We start from the raw sequence: 18,643 nt of genomic DNA on the forward strand, positions 1-18,643 counted from the left end.
TTCTGCATCTTATTGAGATGATCATATGTTTTTGGTTAATTTTAAATATGGCCAATTATATTGAATAGTTTTCCAATATTGAACCAGCCCTGATTCCTGGTATAAACCTTACTTGATCATAGGTATTATCCTGGGGATGGCTTTCAGTCTTTTGCTAATTCTTATTTGGATTTTAGCATCAATATTCATTAGGAGATTGGTCTTAACCTTTTCTTTTTCCAACCTACCGTGGGAGGTATCAGTACCCAAACCGTTCAAAGGAAGTTTGCAAGACCCTTTCCATTCCCTATTTTACCAAATAATTTATATAGCATTGGGCCAATTGTTTTTTTAAATGTTTGGTAAGAATTTACATCTGGTCCTGGAGGATTTTTCTTTAGGGAGGTTTTAATTGCCTGTTTCTATTTTTTCTGAAATGGGACCATCTGGCCCCAATTTTCCTCCCTGTTTAGTCTGAGAAGTCTATATTTTTGGAGTGTAGTCATCCTTTCACTTAGGGTATCAAATTTATTCATAAAGTTGAGCAAAAAAACCCTATTATTTTCTAATTTCTTCCTTCATTGGGGAAAGTTCTCCCTTTTCATTTTTAAGACTACTAATTTCATTTTCCTCCCTCCTTTTCTAATCAGATTTACCAAAGACTTATTCATTTTATTGGCTTTTTCATAGAACCAACTCTTATTTTTTAATCAGTTCAATAGTTTTTTTTTTTTACTTTAAATTTTTAATTTCCTTTTAATTTTAGAATTCCAAATTTAGTATTTGATTGGAGATTTTTAATTTGGTCTTTTTTAGTTTTTAGTTAAGGCCCAATTCATTAATCTTTTCTTTTCTGTTTTATTCAAAGAAGTTTCCAAGGATATAAAATTTTTTTACCGCTTTTGCATCCCACAAATTTTGGTATGAGGTCTCATCATTGTCATTATCTTGTGTAAATTATTAATTGTATTCATACTTTTGCTTCACCCAATCATTCTTAAGATAAGATTGTTTGTTTCCAATTACTTTTTCTATTTACCCTAACTTTTTGTTGAATGTGTTTTTATTGGTAATCTGAAAAGGGTTATTTACTATTTCTTGCTTTTGGATTTAATTTTGAGGTTTTTATGTCCTAATATATGGTCAATTTTTTGGAATAGGTTCCATGAACTGCCGGGAAGAAAAGTATATTCCTTTCTATCTCCATTCAATTTTTCCAAAGATCTAAATAATTTAATTTTTCAAAATATTCTATTTACTTTTTAATTTCTTTCTTATTTGTTTTGTGGTTTGATTTGTTCAATTCTGAGAGTGCAAGGTTGGAGATCTCCCACATTACAGTTTTGTTGTTATTTCTTCTTGCAACCTCTTAACTTCTTCTTTGGGTTGGATGCCATACCACTTTGGTCAATTATGTTTAATATTGATATTGTTTCGTTGTTTATGGGACTTTAAGAGGATTGTATTTTCCCCTTCCTTATCTTTTAATTAGATAATTTTGCCTTTTGCTTGATCTTTGAGATAAGGATGGCATCCCTGCTTTTTTTGACCTTCAATTGAAGCACAATAGATTTTGCTCCAGCTTTTTAACCTTTACTCTATATGTATTCCCTGCTTTAAAATGTATTTTTTTGTAAACAAAATATTGTAGGGTTTCTGACTTTTTGATCCAGTCTGCTATCTGGGCCTCTCTTTATGGGGAGTTCATCCCATTCATATTTACGGTTAGAATTACTAAATTGTATTTCCTGATCTTAAAACCCCAGGTTATGCTTTACTTTTTCTTGCCTCCCCCAACCCTCTTTCCCTTTTTGAACTTATGTACCCCACTTTATCACGGATGCTTACCCTCTTTAGAATTCCTCCCCCCCCTTTTGAATCTTTTCCTTCCTTCCCTTATTACCTTTTCCTTTCCTCTCCCCTTTTTTAAATGAGGGAGAGACAATTTTCTAAAACAAAAGTCAATTATTTTTTCTTTGAGCTAACTCGAGAGAGTAAGATTCACACAATGTTCCTCCCCTCTAAATTCCCCCAGGATATGATAAGTTTCCTTTTGCCCTTCGGGGATGTGGTTTCTTTTCATCCCCCTCCTTCCCACCTTATTCTGCCATCATCCCTTTCCATTCTTCCCTTTTTTATGTTATATCAGTAAAATCAAATTATATGTATTCTTTTGTATATCCACAACAGAAATACAATTTCAAGAGTTCCTTTTACTTTTCTCCACTTTATCCTTGGTTGGAGATCAAATATTTTATTTTGTTCTGGTTTTTTTAGGGTTTAAATGGAATTCATTTTTATTAAATGTCCATTTTCTTCCCTGGAAGAAAATGCTCAGCTTAGGGTTGGTAGTTTATTCTCCATCCCAAGTTCTTTTGCCTTTTTGGAAATAGATTCCAGGCCCTTCGATCCTTTTAATTGGAGGCAGCCAGATCTTTGGGGATCCTTATTGTCAACCCGGTATTTAAATTGGTTTTTTTTTTTTTTTTGGCTGCTTGTAAAATTTTTTTCCTTAATCTGATAGTTCTGGAAATTTGGCCCAATATTCCTTTTTTTTATTTTAGGATTTTGAAGGTGTTAATGAATTTTCAATGCCATTTTAATTTCTGATTCTATTACTTCGGGCAGTTTCTTTCATGATTTCTTGTAAAAAGTATCTAGGCTCTTTTATCATCATAGTTTTGGAAAGTCCCAATAATCCTCACATTTTTCTCCTAGATCTATTTTTCCAAGTTTGTCGTTTTTGCAAGTAGATAATTCGGTTTTTTACTGTTTGTCATTTTTTGTTTTTGCTTGACTGATTCTCTTGCCTTAAATGAATCATTAGTTTCTATTTTGTTCAGTTCTAATTTTTAAGGAATTATTTTTTCATTAGCTTTTTTTACTTCTTTTCTGTATATGTCCAATTGAATTTTTAAATGTATTGTTTTGGTCTATGGAATTTTTTTCCATTTCACTAATTTTTTTTTTTAGTGAATTATTTTTTTCCAATTCCAGATCCTACTTTCTTGTGAGTTCTTTTGTCTTTTCCAAACAAACCTTACTTTTAGTGAATTTTTATTTTTCCAATTACAATTTTACTTTCCTGAGATTTTTTTTATTTTTCCAATTATTTCAGGCAGTTGTTCTCTCAGGGCTTTCTTCCTTTCCCCATTTATCTTCTTAACCTCTTTTGAGACTTTTTAATGGTTCTCTTCTATGAGAGCAATCATGGTAAAAGAGGACAGTCTATGTTTGTTATTTCTTCTCCTTCAGGTTTGCTGACCTGCTCTTTTCTGCATAGAAGCTTTGATCATTTTTTCATCTTTTTTATTCATGTTTTAAAGCCTTTTAGGGTATGCCGCCATGCAAGAGGGTTACTAGCTTCCTCTGGCAGAACAAGGAGAGATGTCAGGTTTCCAGTCGAGGATGGGAGTGCTCTGAGTGAGAGTTCTCCCTTCCCCAACAGGAGGTGGATTCAGCACTAGCTGAGCCATCGAAGTGCCCAGTTGGGCTGTGTGGGTTAGCGATTGCCCTAGGCTAGAGACTAAGGGATGAAAGTGTCACTTCCCCAGGCCAGAGCCTCTTGTGGGGCTGTGGGTATTAGCAGCTGACCACAGACCACCGATTCTATCGAAAGACTGCCCAGAACTCTGCCCCAACGTCTCTGCCCGATGCAAATTGACCCTGCAAAAGCTCTATGGCCCCCAGCCGAGCCCCATACTGTGCAGATTAGAGGCTAACCTGGGCTGTGCCCTCTTGCCATGCAGGTTCACAACTGCCCCAAGGAAAAGCCCAGTACTGCGGGTTGGGGCTGCGAGCTTGTGCTGAGATCTGTGCTTTCACTTTCGGTGAGGCCTCCTCCTGAACCTACCTCTCCCAGTTACACCTGATCTCCCCCAGCCGGGAACAAACCTTTTGGAGACTGCAGATTTTCTTTGGCTGGTGAGTTGTTCTACTTCTTATCTTTACGAATTGTAGCAGTCAAGACTATTTTTGAGGCTTGATATAATATTGATAAAGAGGGTAAGAGAAGAGCTTAGAAAGACCCGTGTGCCTTCTCCGCCATCTTGGCTCCGCCCCTATAAGGCAGCTTTTTAAAAGAAATGAATTCAAATATATGATGGATCAAATTATATCTCCGAAAGTAAAATATAAGAGAGGTAGTAGAGGCCTTGAACATTATTAGAATTACTAACATGCATGTTATCACAGCAAATGTTAAACCAGGAAGGAACCAAAGACAACAGGAGATTTAGTTATAGCAGCTTGGTTCTGCCCCTATCTCCAGCTGCTGGCTAAATTAAGATACAGAAATTGCATCTAAGCTTCCCTTTCATGGAATCCCAAAAGGTACATAGTTTTCTAAATTTAGGAAAATGGAAAGATGAATAACGTCAAATGAGGAGGGGGAGAATAATATAGTTTGCAGTAACATGGTTCTGTTGTGGCCATACATACTAAATTTCACCCCCTAATCCAGTCCCAACTAAAAAACATAGCAACTGCTGCTTCTGCAATCTTGCTCACAAAACCATAGATTTAAAGACGAAAGAGATCTTAAAGGCCATTCAGATCACTCTCATCATTTCACAAAAAAGGAAGCTGAGATACAAACAGGTTTGGTGATATGCCTTGTAGCTAGAACTACTGTCTGAAGCACAACCTGAAACTAAGTTTCCTAACACTGAATCTGGTAACCAATGCACTGCTTTCTCCACCCCTATCTTCTACTCCATTCTCCTGAGCCCAGTGACTCTCAATTTTTAGTGGGCATCAGAGTAAGGGAACCCTATTTTTCCCTTTCTCAACTGTTCCCTCAATTTACCTTCATAGGAAAGGATATGGGTAATAGTATAGGACCTGCCCTTTCTTCACTGAGAACTACAACATTTAGTCTTTTGCAGGTTTAAAAGAGGGAGGAAATGTATTCATTAAGATAGAAATCCCCTCCCAACCACAATTTTTTTTAAGATCACAGGATCAAAGATCTAGAATTCATAGAAACTTTAGAGATCAGTTTGTCTAATAATCCTCATTATTAGGATGGGTAAACGGGCCCTGAGTAATTAGCTTCTTCCAAATTATAGAAGAAGTCTCAACAGAAAATTTGAACTGACTCCAGAGGAATCACAATGGCTTCTTAAGTCAGAGTAAGCATGAAGCTTCTTTCTCTTCTTTCCACTCCCTTGGCTAGTTTCATGAAAGAAAAAAAAGTGTGTGTGTGTGTGTGTGTGTGTGTGTGTGTAACATGAAATAAATTTTTTGGCCCCTATATCTAAAGTTAGTTTATAAATTTAAAGTGTGGCCTTAGAGATCTATTTGAGAGACAATTTTTCCTTTCTAATTCCCTCCCTTCACTGTGCAAATGAGTAAATTGAGATCCAGGGAAGTTTAGTGACTTCCTCATTTTTAGTTATTGAATTGCTGAACTAAGATTCAAAATCAGTTCATCTGACTTCAAAGCCAGTTCTTATTTGCCAAGATCTGAACTTATCCATCATAAAAAAGTTTTTCACATGATATTCCAAAAACAGCCCTCCAATTTACAATTTTTTATGTATTTTTTGTATCTTTCTAGTAAAATGTAAGTCCCTCTGAGGGCAGGGATTGTTTAACTACAACCTTTGTAATTCTAGTACAGAGCAGTATGCTGCACATAGCCGGCACTTAATAAATGTCTATGAAATTGAATTAAAACTTACAGAGGACTATTATATCTATCCCATTTTATTCATCCTGCTTCTTCAATATGAAGTCCTTTACCACCCACTATCTCAAAGATAACATATGGATGTACTGGCATACTCATCCTAGCCCAATGTACTTCCTCTTACACTTCCCCCACTGACAAGATCATCTAAGGTTTTTCTTAACAGGATGCATGTTGTCCTTGTCAGGATGGACAAGGAATACCCAGCTGGTTGTCTGAAGGGGTGGGGGAGCAATTGAGGAAAAAAGCATGACATTCTCTAACATTTACTTATCTACCTTTACCTAAGAGCCAGTGGTCCCTCCTCTCCAATAATATACTCTGACAAGCACTTTCCAAAATCCCTAGTTGCCTTGAATTCTCAACACCAAGTGAAGAATAAAATTAAAGTACCTTATTTCTCTAATCAGTGCTTGATTTTATAAAATGATAAGTGAAAAGAAGAAAGCTGAGAACAAATTTATTTTGTAGCATTTCATCTTATACATTTAGACAAAGAATTTTACGTTATAGTTCAACAATTATAAAACCTTAATTATAATTTATGAAATATTTCATATTAGACTTTTAAAAATCTAATTATTAATAGCCTCTTTAATTTTTTTGCTTCCTGCTTTAATTCTCTGTTGATTAATCACAATTAAGTCTCAATAGAATATTAGAATTCCCATGTCCACAATTTTGAAACTCTCCAAGTTCTTCTCCATATGATAGCTAATATAACACTAGGTGAACCTTAGTTTTTAATTAGGCATCTGAATTTAGGAACAGTTTATCAAACTGTTTCAAATTAGTATTTTATATTATTAAAAAAAGGTTACAGGACTTCTAGAAATCAAGATGACAGAGTAAGCAGCAAATTGCCATAACTCTCCCAGAACAGCCACTGCACAGTGTCCTAAATCAAGTCCTACAGTAGCAAAAAACCAAATGAAGCAATCTTTGAGCCCAAGAAACCTGGAGACTAGGTGGAAAAGGTCTGTCTTACTTGGGTAAAGGGAAAGCACAGTCCAGGATACAAAGCATCTTGGCATGCTAGTAGAAAGCCCCACCTCAGCAAACCAGGCAGAGATCCTGAGCCTCAGTGCAGTGGAGCTGGCAAATTGCAACTCCATAACTCCACATGTGCCTCAGCATAGTCAGGGCAAAAGGCAGACTCCAGCTCTGAGAACTCCCTGTACTTTAGCACAGCCCTAGGCAAACAGGCAACCTATAGAGACTAGATTTCCAGGTGTTTCAAGTTAGCCCTGGGGAAATGAAAAAATACCCCACCAGCCTAAGTATATGTCAGACGCCACCACTAAGACTCCAGGCTTAGCACCAGGCAACCTGCTAGAACCTTTTAGACTTCAAATAATGCAAGGTATACCTCAGCATAGTCCCAGATACGAGGGTCTCCATGGGCCTCAAGGCAAAATAGTACCAGATAAATTGTAGAATATGCAATCCTTGATCCAAGAAGCCTAAGACTGAGTTGAGTCCCTTCCACTCCAGGAGCGGAGGTCAAATTTAAAAGAAAGGGGAAAGGACAAAAAAAGATGAACAAACAACAACAAAATCCATACATAGGGAACTTGATGAATTGGAAGATCAAAAGATAAACTCAGAAGAGGACAATATCAAAACACCTATGGGCAAAACCATAAAGAAAAACAGGTAGTATTCTCAAGTCCAGAAAGAATTCCTGGATGAATTCCAAAAAAGGTTTAAAAATCAATAAGAAAAGTAGAAGGAAAACTGGTAAAAGAAATGACAGTAACACAAGAGAAATACAAGGGGGAGGGTGGGGAAGGGAGAAGGGAAATAATAATTGTCCAACACGTTTTGTCCATTGTCCAATTGTACAATTGTACAATAGCTAGTTGAGGAAAACAACTCCTTAAAAAATGTTAGAATTGAGAGCAGCTAGGTGGCATCGTGGATAGAGCACCAGCCCTGAAGTCAAAAGGATCTGAGTTCAAACTCTGGTCTCACACACTTAACACTTCCTAGTTTTGTGACCCTGGGCATGTGACTTAACCTCAACTGCCTCAGCAAAAAAATCAATTAATTAATTAATTAATTAAAGTTAGAATTGGGCAGGAGGAAGCAAATAAATCTACAAGACATCAAGAATCAATCAAACAAATTCAAAAGAACGAAAAAATAGGGGAAAAAATGTAAAGTACATCATAGGAACTGACCTGGAAAATATATCCAAGAGAAACAATGTCTGTTTTACTGGAATATCTGAAAACTATAATCAAAAGGAGAACCGGGACTGTACCTTTCAAGAAATTATCAAGGAAAACTATCTTGATATACTGGAAATAGATAGCAAAATAATCATTGAAAGAATTAACCAATCATCTCAGGAAATAGATCCCAAAATAAAAACTCCAAGCAACATTATAATCAAATTTCAGAACTGTCAGGTCAAGAAAAAAAAAAAAAAAATGCTGCAATTGGCCAGAAAGAAAGTATTACACAAGACTTAGCATCTGCAACATTAAAAGATCAGAAATTATGAAACATGACATTCAAGAAGACAGGGCTACAATCAAGAATCAAAGGGGAAAGATGATAATTCAATGAAATAGAAGGATTTCAAGCTTCTATGAGGAAAAGACCAGAATTAAATCAAAAATTTGATCTCTAATATTAAGATCCAAAAGAAGCATAAAGAAAACATGAGGGATTCAATAGAGCTAATTTTTTTACAACCCTAGAAGGGAAAATGATATTTACAATTCTTAAAAATTACATATACATAGACAGAAGATACTGGTATAAGGTAAAATTGAAGAAATAATATAAAAGAAGGAAATAATCATTTATTAATTGCCTACTGTGTGCCAGGCATTATGCAAAGTAATTCATAAATATTATCTTATTTGATCTTTAAATAAACCCTGGAAGATATTATCATTGTCCCAATTTTATAATTGAGAAAATTGAGGTAAGATAGCAGAGCCTAAAGTCTGGAAGACTCATCTTCCTGAGTTCAAATCCAGCCACAGACACTTATTAGCTATGTGACTCTAGGCAAGTCAAGTACTCCAGAGAGTCAATAATGAAACACTGTCTAAGGTCATGAATATCACCATCACCAATAGCTTGAAACTAGTATGTCATTCCTGCCTAAAGCTTAGCACTGAGAAAAGAAGTTGGAGGAGGAAGAAATAAACACACTCCTGCTAGTACAGCAGCAACAGAAATATTCCTGACATCCCAAATTGAAACTCTTAAATATATTTTCCCATAGAAACAATGTTATAAATAGTGGTTAAATTTTATAGTACTATACTTCAGGTGTATTATGGGCCAAGTAGGCTTTTGTGGCCTGAAACCATATCACCATTTATAACAGTGATTTTATAAGAAAATATTTGAGTGCCCAACAACTGACAAAAACAAGTGATTGAAACATAACCCATTGGTAAGTAGAGAACTGCCTAAAACAATATTTCTACACATATTCTATCAAAGAAACAAACAAAAGATATATAGATACTTTCTCCTTGTTCAACATATATATGTGTGTGTATGTGTGTGTGTGTGTGTGTGTATACATATATAGGAAATGTGTATGTCTAATCAGATACTCAACTTCAATAAGCTGAAACATTGTCTTAAACCCCAAAGACCAAAATTTATAGAAATACCACCATATACAATAGCATAGCTAATAATCCTTACACTAGAATCAAAATGTACTACTTTGTCAGGTGAAAGACATTTATTGTAAAATAAGATTTTGTAGAATTGCTGGCTTTTTTCAACACTCATTAGCCTCTGACACATTAAATACAAAATGCAACTTAGCATTGCAATGATAATATAGAAACCGAGCCCAATAATTTTCAAGAGTAAAAGATAACCCCTCAATTAAGCATTTCTATAATTGTAGCTGTGATGGGATCAATATCTACCAATATTCCCCTCTTTCCATATAACATGTTAGGCAAGGAGTTTTTATTGTCCCCTTAAATGCAGTACGTTATTGGGGACAAGAGAGGTCTCTCAAATTAGCAGTGGAGTAATTCCTAATCACCTAAGGGCATGAAAAGGTTCACCTCTTTGGACACAGTATCTTTCAGATCACGAGTCATGAAACTCTAATCCCCAAATCAGATGCAATTTTATATGTGGAATTTTACGGTAGGAAATAAAATCTACTTAAGGAAATAGCTGGAATATACTTATTGAGTATCCTTTCTATGCTATGAGTAAATAAAAGTCTTTTTGTTAACTTTTGATTGAATGTCTTATTTCATTTCAAAATCAAAACTGAACAGGTACTAACTATTACAGGTACTATTATCTGAAAGATGCCCCCAGCTTCTCCTCCAATTACTGAGTTCCTCCCTGGAATCTTCATTTGAGGAAGTAAGCAAGCCAGTCATATGGAGGATTCTCAATTTCACAAATATCCCTCTGGACTTTTCCTTCTTGCCGTCTCCACCTTGTTTTTCAGTTCCTTTTTATATGCTATCTTCTCTCATTAGAATGTAAGATCCTTAAAGGCAGGGGCTATCTTTCTGATTGTATTTATTTGTATTTCAGATGCTTAGAACAGTGCCTGATAAATGTGCATGCTTAACAATTGCTTTTACCTACCTATCTATATCAATCTGGCACACTCCTAATGGTAGCATTGAGTTTTTCTCCTTTAAGGTACTATTATAAGCTGTTGAACAGAGGTAACACTTAACTAGGAATCAAAAGACTTGTGTTTTAATTCCAGCTGTGCAATGTACTAACTGTAAGATATTGTCACTTAATCTCTTCCTAAAATGAATATAAGAGGTGGCTAGGGGGCATAATGAATAGAGTACCAACCCTGAATTCAGGAGGACCTGAGTTCAAATGTGATCTCAGATACTTAACACTTCCTAGCTGTGTGACCCTGGGCAAGTCACTTAACCCCAATTGCTTCAGAAAAAATAATAAAATAAAATAAAATGAGTGTGTAATGATATCTGGCATTCATATAGCAGTTTAAAGTTTACAAAACACTTCACATATCTTACCCCATTTGAGTCTTGCTACAGCCCTGAAAAGTAAAGTATTAATAATCTTATTTTTAAAACGAGGAAGAAAGGAGAGTTCTCTATTATCAGAATAGTGAGATTCAAATCCACAAACCCTGAAATACAGATTCTAAGATCAGCATTCCATTTACTATTATGTTTTCAAGTCCACTAGGATTTATTCAGCACTTTCAATTTCTAGGCATCATAAGTGCTAAATGCTGGGAATACAAATATAAATAAGCAGAAACAGCCCCCTGTCCTCAAGAAGCATAGGTTTTAAAGAAAGAAAGACAACAAATAAAAGGAAATTGAAAAGGGAGGGAGAAATAAAGGTAGGGTTGAAATGATATAGAAAGTTCTTGGAGTATCAGGAACATACCCTGCCCTTATTTTCAAAGTTAGGAGAAACATTAATAAAAATAATTGTATGATATATACAACACATAATGGCTTACAATACTTTACATTCTTATGAAAGGTATATATATATATGTACATATATATATATACACACACACATAAAAATGTGTATACACATAATTACATAAAGTTTGGTTTATATATATATATATATATATGCATATACACATACATTCATACATATAGATATATATACTATATGTGTGTGTGTGTGTGTATCACCAATGAAGTAGTATAATACCAAAGAACAGTTTTTCATTATTAAAGTCCTAATGTGATATTTGGTAAGAAAAGGATACTTGGCTTCCAAGCTAACTAAAAACAGATATTAAGAAGAGTGAAGACTGATAAAAGCCCTCATATGTATATATTTCCCATGTATAATTTATTTCCATATAATTTCCTTTCTCATTCCTCAACCTTTTTGACCTCTTTGTAAAATTTTACACTATCAATTAGTGATCATCTTCTCATGGATTTTCTCTTCATTCCAGATTTCTTGAAAACATTTTCTGGTTCTCTTCCTGTATAGCTACTTCTTTTCAGGTCTCTTTTGCTGGTTCTTCATTGACATTATGACTATTAATGAGGAGCACCCAGGGCACTGTCTTAACCCTCCCTTCTCTTTTAATTCTACTATTTTACTTGACAACAGCATCAGCTTTTATTGGTTCAATTATCATTCGATTCAAATAATTCTGAGATCCATATATCCATCCCTATCTAGTCTCTCCCCTGAGATACATACAGTACCAAATAATCAACTGCCTTTTAGATACCAAGAAGTGGATGCCCCATAGCTATGTCAGACTCAATATATCTTCAGCAAAACTAATTTTCCTCATAAATCCTACTCTTTTCTGAACTTCCCTATTACTTTCTTTCTTTCTTTTTTTGAGGCAATTGGGGTTAAGTGACTTGCCCATGGTCACATAGCTACAAAGTGTTACGTGTCCATGGCTAGATTTGAATTCAGATCTTCCTGACTTAAGGGCTGGTGCTCTATCCACTGTGCCACCTAGCTATCCCATTCCCTATTACTTTCAAGGGCTCCACTATTCTTCTAGTCAATCAGACTCACCTTACAGGTTTATACTCTACTCCTCACTCTTCCTCACAGCATATATCCAATTCAGTACCAAATACTTTCATCTCTACCTTCACAAATTCTTTCATATTTATCTCCTCTTTTCACACACTTCATCATCTTGGTATAGATTATCAATACCTCTTATATATACTATTGCAATGGCTGGAAATTGAGGGTGCTTTGGCAAGTATAGCAGAGGTAAAGAGTAAAGAAAGTTTCTATCCTGGTTCTCTATAACCAATGAAATCACAAGAGTGGTCTCAAAATCATTTTTAAAAGTCCAAGTGAAATAATAGATAATTATTGCAATGGCTTTCTGGCTACTGTCCCAGACTCATTTCTCCACACTTCAATCCACCTACCACTCAGATGCCAATGTGATTTTTCTAGAGAATAATAACGGTACTGAGGACAAGTGTGCCAGGCATTGTGCTAAGCACTTTACAATTATTATCTCATTTGATCAGCACATCTAACAAATAGGTGCTATTATGATTCCTATTTATTATGAAAAGTGAGACAAACAGACATTATGTGACTTGCCCAGGGTCACAGTTAGTATCTGAGACCAAAATGAACTCAGATCTTCTTGAGTTCAGGCCAGATGCTCTATTTACATGTCACCCTGATGCACAGGGAGAACAAGTCTGACTATGTCACACTACTCTCACCACAATGAACACTAGGGACTCCATGTCATGATACTCCTTGTCTGTGCCTGTGCCTATCCTACCACCTATCCTACACAGTTTATATCTTGTCTCTTAACTTCTCCTGACTTCCTTAGTAATACCCAGCTCAAAAGCCAACTTCTATTGAAAGTTTTTTCTTGCCCATCTAGGTTCCTAGAGCCTATTTCCTCTCAGATTTCCTTTCATCTATTCAGAATATTTTATATAGTTATTTACAGTTACCAATGTATTATAAAATAAGTTCCTTGAGTGCAAAGGCTGTTTTGTCTTTCTTTGTAACCCCAGTGCTTAGCTGAATAAAGAGTAAACAGTGGCACATAATAATCCCATAATAAGTCCTTCCTTCCTGACTGATTATAGTTCCAACCAATGTACTCTCATCCCTGAAAATATAGTAACAGAGATTTATTCCCCCCAAATTATCTCCTCACAATTTCTTTAAAAATGTAAAAATCACTGAGAAGATACTATTTAGGTGGACATGATAAATAAGCCATGTAAAGCATTTAGAAAACCTTAAAATGCTATAGAAATAAATGTCAGTTGCTATTATTGTTTGAATTATACTTTTGAAAATTCCCAAAGATGTGTAGTGGGTAGTGGAATTTTCCATCCTGTTAATTTCCTATAATGAATTGAATCACAAGAGTGGTCTCAAAGCCATTATTAAAACATCATATGTAATAATGAATAAGAAAGGTTATATTTTCAAAAGTTATAGTGTGATTTAGAAATTATACTTACCAATAGTTGTCATTTATATCAAAGCTTCTTAAATTGTGGGTCATGTTGGGGGGGGCGGGGTTAAAAAAATTTGGCAACAGTAAAAGGTTTGTGAACCCAATGATGAAAAATTAATTCAAAATGAAACATAATGTATCTGAGGTGTTTCTGGCAACACTTGCACACGTTGCATTGTATGTCTTTACTGCTACCTTGGTTCTAAACACAAAATATTCGCACTCTGCACTACGTATGCACAAACACTGACACAAAGATTGTGGTCAGATTCAAGATGGGGTTGCATAAAAATTTCTCTGGCAAAAGAGGGTCACAAGTAGAAAAAGTTTAAGAAGCCCTGATTTAAACACTAAATCATGAATTCACTTCTGACAATGTACTAAATTCATACTATGCTCATGCTCCACAGGCTACTTGCTAATTCTGGAATTTGGTATTCCATTTCTCCACTGTGCCTTTACCAAGATAATACCCCTGGTTTAAGAAAGAATTTAGCTTCCAGAAAGAAATACTCAGCCCCATGTCACTTTTGTCTTTCTGATTCCCCCATTCAATTTTGTCATATTTGTTTATGTTTATATATTACATCCCACAAGAGAAAATGAGTTCCTTTTGGTTAAGGGATATTTTTCATTCAGTCTTTGTGACCCTAAAGCTTAACAAAATACCTTGCATAGAGCTGTTACATAATGTTTGTTGTATCATATAATCCAAGTTCTTGACACATGAGAGTGAATTAGTCTTGAATTGCTTTCCTCCCTCAAAGATAGAGAGAAAAATATAGAAGGTGGCAAATTAGAGAGTGAAATCAAATTTTTTTAATTCTGATATTTAGTCTAGGATCAACCACCTATTAAGATTATAAAAGACATTATGTTTTGTGTCAAAGAAAAGAAGGAAAGTAAAGCCACTAGTTGAAGAAATTTGAACTTTACAATGTGGATGTAGCGATAAATCATTTTTTACCAATTACTAGCTGCATCTTGTGAACTTTCATATTATTATTATATATGTATATGTCTGTATGCATATGCATATGCATACCTATATATGTGTGGATGTTCTCTCCACATTTGCAACTTGAGAACTTTGTTTACCAAAACCCTGAGGTTAGAAAGAGGTTAGACATTATTCAGAAGTAATTTGAGTCAAATAGGGTCTGCATTTCCTTGATTTCTCTATTTTTTTAACTGGATATTCCTTTGAGATTACAGAACTCTTTTCTAGCTCAAAAGGTTTTCTTCATCTAATTGTTGTATCACTATTGAGCTTAGAGAATGCCTTTCTAGCTCAAAAGGTTATCTTCATCTAATTATTGTGCACTATTAATACAACTTGCTACAGTAGGCAATGGGTATGCCCTTCAGTACAAAACTCATTATGGTGTCTGAGTTTATGACTAGAATTATAAGTAGCATGTTATACATACACCATTTGCTTCTACCAAGAAAAATGTTATGAAGCCATTATATTAACATTTGTTAAGATATCCAGAAAGACTCCAACAATTCCAATTCCCTAAGCCTATGCCTTTCCAACCTCATCATTATCCACTATACATAGCAGACTAGGCACTAAATAAATATGTTGAACTAATCAATGGATGTTTATTGTTCTCTCTTAGAGTGAATAAGATTACTTGACTATAATGCAAATGTAATAAGGTAAGAAATCTAAAACAATAGCAAAAAATTGCTATATAACCTGTACCTCTAGCCTAGTTTGCTATATTTCTGCTCTTAAGTATACTCAATTAACATTAATCTAATATTAGAATCCCCCAACTTTTCTGTCATAACTTTCATGTAACACAACTCTGAAATAGAATGGGAGACAGCTGGAGAAGGGCGTTGCTACTGGCAAAGTCCTTGAGCAAAGCAAGGGAGAAGACTACTACAAACCTTCTCTTTCCTCACTGAAAAATCTGGAAAATCTTTGAGAGAAGATATAATGTGACAACTACCTTGAAGATCTACTTTTAAAGATCAATATCAAGTCCTCGCTTATTTACTTCTCAGGTAGGGTTCTGCAGAAACAAGATTGCTGCTAATAGATAATAATAAGAAAAAAAAAAAAAAAGGTTGTATATAGAGCATGTTTCCTCAATACCAAGTGCCTTTTCTCTATAAAGCAATACCAGATTTATGAATAGTTCCTTCTGAGTCTGACCTTAAAGTTGTTTCTTCAAGAGTTTTAAAATTCTTTAAACAATAATAATAAAATACCTAAGGATTCACACACAGATATAAAAAGTAGAGTGCAAACACCAACCTTTTAAATTGAAAATCATCTCATCTGAAAAATCAGCAATTCATTATATTATAACCCTCATGTATTAGAAAATGGAATTGGTCTTAGATTTAGATAGTTCTGGAAATTACTTGGCCTCCCAGGGTCTTTTCTCATGTATTTGGTAAAATGTTAATAATAATCCATATTTACACTTCACTGTGTAAAAATTAAAAGCTTCTATTTCCATGTGAATTCAACTTATACTTTTCCTACATATTACCTATAAAGCCTTAAAGTCATTCATTTAACCTCACTTCCTTAGTTAACTCATTTCTAAATTGAAAGAAATGGACAAAGTGAACTCAAAGCCCTACTAATTCTAAATCCAAAGATCCTAAAGGCTTGGTGGGTTTAGTAAATACTAAGCTATGTCCAAGGCTAGCTGGAACAAGAAAAAATACACCAGGGGAAAAATTACCAAATTAATGAATTAATGAATGGCTAAGATGCTGTGGACATTAAACTTCTACTTTACCACTTTACCTAAGGCTAGTCTTAGCACAATATTCAGGTTCAAGGGCTATTTTCAGTTGTCTAGAAAGCTTTCATCAGTTACTCATCACTTTTTTTGATTCTTAACATACAAGAATTAAGCTTTTGTTATGGTCTTGACACTGTGCTTGATATTGAAAATATCAAAAGGAAAGGCCTCCTGCAGAAAGTGGATCTTTGAATGGAGTCAGAGATTGATTGCTAGAGGCAGAAGTAAGAGAGGAATACATAAAAGGCATAAAATGAATGTAAGAGAATGCATGTATTAAGTGCTTACAATATATGTATTAAGTGCTTACAATGTATGTATTAAGTGCTTACAATGTTTCAAGCACTATGGAAGATACATAAGATGGGATGTTCTAAGTACATTGGTGTATAAGGTTCAAATTTAGAAGTGAAAAGCCTTAGAGATTAAGTTCCAACCCATCTCTCATTTAACAGGGGAGGAAATTGATGTGCCTCAATTGAGGTAACTTACCCAAGATCACGGGAGGTAAGTGGCAGTCACAATTTGAACCCAGATTCTATCTCCAAATACCACCTTCTTCCCACACTACCAAACGCAGCCTAAAAAATTTAAATTTCTATGGGGCAACCTAATGGAATAATAGGCCTCCTTAGCTAGCCTGTGTCCTCTCATCTCTAAGGCTTGATCTTCTCTTGAGAGAACTGAGATTCTAGGGTCAGTTCTACCCAGGGGAAATTCGAAATCCATCCAAACACAGTCAAATTTTCCCCTTCTTTCCCTTTCTAGGGAAGAATCTATAATGACTCCCTTATCTGGGATTTCTTATTCTTCTTCCCATTCTTCCTCGGTGAGGTTTAAGTGGTTATTTTTGTGCCCAAAATCTCACCCCCACCCCATGAAAAAGACTGACCAGCAGGTCCTTAAAAATCCAATTAACAAAGCGTAAGGAAATCATCAGTCTTGTGCTACTGGAGTTGCAGCAAGAACTCGAGGAGGCGTCCCTTTAGAGGCTATAAACTGGGCTCGAGGGGTGAACTCTGCTCTAAGTCTACGTCCCTGGCAGAAGTTGAGAGAATCATCACCAAGCCACTGGTAGTGGGCTTGGAGTAGGGTGGGAGCTGGGGTTTGCTAGAAAGCAGAAATGTTAACAGAAGGAAGGTAGGTTAGGGCGCCTTTCACTCTTATATATGCCCACCCACACGTGCGCTGATGCCACAGGTACCACCTATCTCCGCCCCCGCCACGCCCTGCGGTGGCAGCTCCGCTCCCTCAGCCCCGCGCCCCCCAGCAACCGTCCAGGGCGGCCAAGAGTAACGGCGACCCCCTATTCCCATATTAGACCTAGAACTTGAACCGAACTATAACAATATCCCTGCTCCCAGACCTAGCCAGAAATGGAAGCCGAAGCTTGCCTCTCCCCTTCGCACCTCAACTCAGCTCTGTACCTGGGGCTAGGAGGTCCGACCCTGGTCCCACCTGCGCCTCTGCCTCCGGTGGTCACTTAGCCCCGCTCCGTCCAGGCCACGCCCCGTGGCGTAAGAGCCCCGCCCACCGGCAGCGACCAATTCTTCTTACCACCTCTCCTTGGCCAGGACCCCCTCCAAAATTTGTCTCAGAACCACGTCAGAGAAAGGTCCTATTCCATTCCGTTTATATGGAACTAAGATTTAAAACCTGGCCTAGAACCCGGCATGATATTGTTATTATTAAGGTATAGAGCTAGACCACCCATTCCAGGCCCTTCACTAAGGATTTTGAGGTCATGGAGACCAACACCATTATTTAGTTGATGAACAGCCTCAAAAAAACTAACTTGCCAAAAGTCACACAGACATCATAATCATCTCTGACATTTGTATTGCCCGGGAGAATTTCCAAATCATTTTAAAGTTTGTCCCTTTTAATTGAATCCTCACAAATAAATAAAGAACACTGAAGTAGAATGGGGATTGGACCTGTGATTTCATAAGAAATTCCCTCTGCTGATGTAGGGGACTCTCATTTTAGAAAGTAGCCTAGACTAGAGTACTGAGAAATTACTTTCCCAGTGTTAAATTAGTACACATCAGAGGCAGGACTGCAACCCTTATCTTCTTGGTGTTAAGGCTTGTCCTATATCCTGTACACCAGTCAATCAATCAATAAACATTTATTAATAACCTATGTGCTAGGCATTATGCTATATGCTGGAAAGTTCTAGCCCCCTGTCTCCCAAAATGTGTCCCCAGTGATTCAATTATCTAAAAACCATCAACATTT

The 18,643-nt window shown here is 36.0% G+C and overlaps 1 protein-coding gene across 1 annotated transcript in view; it reads right to left on the reverse strand.

The window, feature by feature from the left end:
* IMMP2L (inner mitochondrial membrane peptidase subunit 2) overlaps nt 1-17,933 on the reverse strand; it is an 88,391-nt gene extending 70,458 nt beyond the window's left edge. The window contains exon 1 of the mRNA XM_023504798.2: nt 17,830-17,933. The gene's annotated coding sequence lies outside the window, so the exon portion shown is untranslated. The remainder of the gene's footprint in view (nt 1-17,829) is intronic.
* Between the last annotated feature and the right edge of the window lie 710 nt (nt 17,934-18,643).

This window comes from Sarcophilus harrisii, chromosome 5, assembly GCF_902635505.1.
Source record: "Sarcophilus harrisii chromosome 5, mSarHar1.11, whole genome shotgun sequence".
Classification (NCBI taxonomy): domain Eukaryota; kingdom Metazoa; phylum Chordata; class Mammalia; order Dasyuromorphia; family Dasyuridae; genus Sarcophilus; species Sarcophilus harrisii.